Below are 5,662 nucleotides of genomic sequence, written 5' to 3'. Positions count from 1 at the left end.
CTTGTCAGCCATAAAATACTGGGGTAGATCTAAGATGACCAATGAGACGCCAGACTCATGGTGATGGAACTTTCCCCATTCCTATCGAGTCCCTACTTGGCGCGTTCATCCTTCACATCAAGCATACGTGTTCCACCACGAGGCTTTTTGAATCAGAAAAGAAAAAAGATGAATGTTTCTGTCCATTTAGTTTGTGTTTTCTAATTAAGGGCCTTTTCAATTTCTGGTTGGTTGGCTGTTTTTTTTGTTCTTTGTTTTGGGTGATGGGGGTGGGGACAGGGTTTCTATGTATTTCTCTGTTTATTAACGACTGATTTTGAAATTTAAGCTAACTGCTGTGCTCAGTGAACTTCTGAATTCTGGAGCTTAAGAGAGTGACACTGACTAGAATGGATCCTAGAGACTACGTTGAGTGTAGCTCATCTCGGTACTGCACATCTGGGCTGAGATTTTAGTTTTACGGGATGAAATTTAAAAAGAAAAAAAAAAATCACCATGGCCCCCTTCAGTCTACCTACCTTTATAAAGGAGAAATCTCCAGCTGCTGTTTTTCCATGTAAGCTTTTCTAAGGACAATGCATGTCTGGCAAAGGGGTGTGGCCTTCACCCTAATAAAAGAGACAGAGTGGAAAGTCAGAAGGCCTCCACATCCTAGTCCAACGTGGATGGTGACGCTGAAGAAGTGTGCAGGGAGCCATCGTACAGTCACTGCAGGGTCCGGGGACCTAGGATGCTTCGGTTCTATAACCGGAACATCTCCCGCCAAGTGGGTCTCGCCAGCCGCGCTAGCTGATTGCCCATAGCAACTTGCACGGCCGGTGCAGATGCCACCCAGTCTCTGCTTGAGTGAACAGTGGGGGGGCCTCCCCGGAACTCAGAGTTCGCGTCTTCTACCCGGGGAGCAACCGGAAAGGCCCGCGTCGTTCCCAAGAGACATCCTGCCCCCGAGGTCCCCACTGCTTCCGCCGCAGCCATCCCTCCTACATCCGCTCCTCCCCAACGATCAACACCTTCCTCCTCCTCCCCTGCCGAGCCCTGACGGTTCCTCATACCACCCTCACCCGGACAGGCCTCTAGGCCGCCCTCAAGCTGCCACGGTGGTCCTAGCGCGCATGCGCCTCGCGCGGACGCACCTCGCCCTTTCACGCATGCCCCGCCCACACCGCCCACAAGCAAGACGCGTCTTCCCGCCCCTCAATCGTCGCCCCGCCCACTATCTGCGCTCTTCCTTCCTAAGGCTCCTCCTCCGATCACTGAGCCCGCCCCACTCCCCCAGAAAGGCCCCGCCCATGTGCTGTAACCCCGCCCCGAAGGCGTGACCCCTGTCCTTTTCACTACACTCGCGCTGTGTGTGGTTGACTACTGTAGTAAGGGGGCGACGTAGTGTCGGACAGTCCCCAGTCGTCGCTGTTTCGCGCCGGCCCTCACGGGGGCGCCGCGACCCGCTCCTCGCGGGCGGTGCAGGGTCACGGAACCACCTGCCGTGGGCTGAGCCTGAGTGATTTAACCACTGGGTCCAAATAAGTCAGCCGTGTCCGCGGCTTGACACATCACCCGCTGGACTTTCCCTTCTGAGTCGGTTTGCCCGACTGTCGCGGCCTCACCGCTGTCAGGAAGCAGGGCTGCACCCTAGGGCGTGGGGCCTAGGGTTGCCTTTGGTCCTTGGGGAACTAAGAGCTTAGAGCTCCGACCCCCAGGAGCCTGCGGCTCTGGAAGGGGAATCCCCAGGGCGGGATTCCGCCCCCATCATATACCTATTCAATCCTTTTGCATCTCTGGGCGCTTCAGATCCCAGGACGGTCAAACCAGAGGATGATGCCACTATTTTATCAATATCCCCTCATCCTTGGAGGTTAAGGACCTCATACCCCACATCTCTGTACCCTTCCTCCTACTCAACCCCCAACCTTTTTGCTCTCTTCTTGCCTTGTGCACACTGCTCTAATTATCCTTGCCCAGCTATTATAACAAGGCTCATATGGGTTGTCCTTACTGCCCCTACCAAGTTGACAAAGGTGGCTTATTTTGGGAGGATCTCCCTAGAGCCAGGCTGGCCTTGAACTCACTATGTAGCAGAGGATGTTCCTGTGTCTGACTTCCGAGCACTGTACACACACACACACACACACACACACACACACACACACACACATTCTTTCAAATTTTCATACGTATATAATGTACTTCGCTTATATTTCCCCAGGATCCCCTCTGATCCTCTTTCCCCTCCCATGAGATCACTCCCCAACAACCTGATCATTTTTTTCTCCTGGGACATTTTTAATCAGCTGTAGACATGATGCCCCTTTCGTCTAAATACTCCAGAGCATGCTTCTAAACAAGCAAGTTTTTCTAAGTAGTCACAGGACACCTACACTGGGAATTCCTACCAATCGCCCTGATTGCAGTCTAACACCACAAGGTTCCTGCTTTCCATTTTTCTGTGTGTAGTACTCCTTTCCCTACTAATGAAAAGTCTGTCTCCCACTATTCATAATTTACTTCTGCATTTAACTGCTCTGTGGTACAATATGCACTGAGGGTAATTTCAGAATAACCAATCCGTATCATTGCAGACAAATAGTCCTGCCAATAATCAGAAATTATTCATTGTCCCATATAGCCAGAGGATGCATAGTATACTTTGCAGCTTACAGCATCTAGGTGAATTCTTCCCTACTCAGTCCAGCACCACATCTGACCTGAAACTTACTGTATAGCCTAGGCCGGCCGCAGATTCACAACAATCTCCTGCCTCAGCCTCTGGGGTGGTAGGATCACAAGTATACATAATCACACCCATTGTTAAATGTGTCACTCTTCTTTCTTTCTTTTTTTCTTCTTCTTTTTTTTTTTAATCTCATAACATGGCAGATGTGGTGGTGCATACTTTTAAACCCAGCACCGTGGGAGGCAGAGTCGGCCAGAGATAGGCTTTATAATCTAAAAACATACCTCTGCATACCTGTAAGGGAGTTTCTTGGTTACGTTAAGTGAGGTAGAAAGACCGAACTTAAATGTTTGTGGCACCATCACGTGGTCAGGGGGCCGGGACTGGAGGCAGACACCAGTAGCCTAGCTCTCTGGGTCCAGACTATGGACACAATGTAACTAGCTGCCTCTGGCTTAAGCTGCCATGCCTCACCCATGGTAATATAGATTGGGTCCTCTGAAACTGTAAGCTAAAATGGGTTTCTCCTTAAGTTTCCACTCCTCAGTCATTTGGTCACAGCAGTGAGAGAGGTGACTAGCACAGGAGGAGACTAGATGATGACCAGTGTGCCCTCCCATGAATTGGATTGGTGGCACTATGAGACTTCAGACCACAGCATATTACCTAAGAACCAAAAAGTAGAGTTGACAGCACCTTCCAGCACGCTGATCTTGGGTTCCACAACTCCCAGAACTGTGAGAAATAAATTTCTGTTGTTCTTATAGTGTGGAGAGGTGTGTCAATCTGTTCAGATGGCATATGGAGGTAGGAAAGGCTAGTGAAGGACTCAGTGTGCAGGGTTATGGACTAAGCCCTGGTTCTCAGAGACAAACTGGCAGAGGGCCAGCTCATCCCCTGAGAGGAGGCCCCAGAGTATGAACGTGGGAATGGCTTCCCTGAGGCCATCCTGGGTTTCCCAGGAAAGGGTAATTTCCCAACTGACTGTGCTCTAAAAACGGTAGGCAGTTAACAGCCTGAGAGTTCCACAAATGTGGACAAAGTCTGAATTTTCTTTCTGTTTTTAAATTTTAAAGTATTTATTTGTATATGATGTGTGTGTGTATGTGTGTGTGTGTGTGTGTGTTGAGCTTGCACATTCTCACACATGTGCCACAACAGACAAATGAAGGTTAGAGAGAACTTCGGGTCTCTTTCCATCATGTATGCTCTGGGATCAAACTCAGCTCCTCAGTCCTGTCTGGTATCAAGTGCTCTTACCCACCCAGCTATCACGGCCCTCCCCCTTTTTCATGTCTTGCTATTGATCAGGTCTCTCTTTGTAGCCCAGGCTGGTCTAGAACTATGTTGCACAGGTTGACCTCGAACTGATAGCAATCCTCTTCCATCTACCTTCTAAGGGTTAGAATTATAGGTGTGAATTACCACATCTGAATCTTTTCTTAAATCTTGTTTTAAAATTGTTTTAAGCACATGGGTAGGTGATTATACAATGGCACATGTGTAGAGGCTAAGAGGGGTGATTTTTCTCCTTCCACGGGGGGGGGGGGCTTCCAGGAGTCAAATGCAAGTCTTCAGGCATGCGCAGCAGCCGCTTTTATCCACTTAGCCACCTCACTGACCTAAAGGTCTGAGTTTTAAATTACTAGTGTGTATGTTTGTGGGTAGATATGTGCACATGAGTGCAGGTGCCTGTGGTGGCCAGAAGAGGGCATCCAATCCCATGGAGCTGGAGTCTCAGGTGGTTGTGAACTGATTAGGTGCCTGGAATCAAATCTGTGTCCTTTCTAAGACCAGCACACACTGAGGTGCCGAGCCATCTCTCCAGACTCCTGCCTCCATGCTACGTTCTGCAGCACAGCTTTCAAGCCTCACAACCAGTATGTTTTATCCTTATTTTTATTTTATTTATTTATTTTTAAGTTATATTTATTTATTTATTTATTTTATTCTTTGGGCTAAAATCTTCTTCTGTAACTCAGACTGGCTTGGAACTTACTAGAAAGCCGGCCCAGGTAGGCCTTGAACTCAAGGCAGTCCTGCCTGTCCGTTCCTGGTACTGGGTTATAGGCATGAATCACCACACCCTATTTTAACCTGTTTTAGGCTAACCTATCTTAACATGAGGTTAAGAAACTCACAACCATTTACTCCCTAGCATAAATTCATGTTCATTATATTTTTCTTTTTCTCCAGTCCTTAGCTGATATCTACTGTTAGCATTTCTTCTAGGTTCCACCCCACAGTTACCTGGCAACTGCCAGGTGTGCCTGACTCGCTATAAAAGGGGCTTCTTGACCCCTCCTCGCTCTCTTGCTCTTCTTACTCCCTTCTTCTCTCCCCTCTCTGTCCCTTCTCTCCCTATTCCCCTCCCCCCTCTTTCTCCACGTGTTCATGGCCTGCCTCCTCTCCTTCTCCCTGTCCCTCTCCCTCCCTTCTCTCTGCCTTTCTCTGTCTCTACTACCCCCTCAACTCCCCTCCCCATGCCCTAGATAAACTCTATTCCATGTGGCTGGTACCTCAGTGGGAAAGGATGCCTCAGCTCAGGCCCCCAGAGGCACCCCCTTCCCCCACACCATACCACACCTCCACCAAACATACCCGTGGCTTCTTTTTCTTTTTTATAAAACATGGCATCCACTACCCTCATTTCTTCCAGCCCTTAGCACTGCCCTGAGGAAATGAAACTTTGCTTGGTCAGGAAGCAGGAACAGGTGGGTAATTTAGGGTTATAGACAAGCCAAGTGGGGTAACAGCCCACAGCAGATGGGGGAGGATGTTGTAATGCTGGAAATACTGGCACCGGGCTGGTGAGATGGCTCAGCGGGTAAGAGCACTAACTGCTCTTCGGAAGGTCATGAGTTCAAATCCCAGCAACCATATGGTGGCTCACAACCATCAGTAATGAGATCTGATGCCCTTTTCTGGAGTGTCTGAAGACAGCTACAGTGTACTTACATATAATAATAAATAAATCTTTAAAAAAAAAAA

The 5,662-nt window shown here is 48.8% G+C and overlaps 1 long non-coding RNA gene across 1 annotated transcript; it reads right to left on the bottom strand.

Annotated features, from left to right (window-relative positions):
• Positions 1-6: 6 nt before the first annotated feature.
• Positions 7-1,133, bottom strand: LOC115065386. Its single transcript, XR_003845182.1, has 3 exons — positions 1,062-1,133; positions 519-608; positions 7-143 (listed from the first exon to the last, which is right to left on the bottom strand). It is a non-coding gene; the product is annotated as an uncharacterized LOC115065386 (long non-coding RNA).
• Between the last annotated feature and the right edge of the window lie 4,529 nt (positions 1,134-5,662).

Source organism: Mus pahari, chromosome 14 (assembly GCF_900095145.1).
Source record: "Mus pahari chromosome 14, PAHARI_EIJ_v1.1, whole genome shotgun sequence".
NCBI classification, from domain to species: domain Eukaryota; kingdom Metazoa; phylum Chordata; class Mammalia; order Rodentia; family Muridae; genus Mus; species Mus pahari.
Note: the sequence above shows the minus strand (reverse complement) of the source record. Positions and strands in the feature narration are given on the sequence as shown.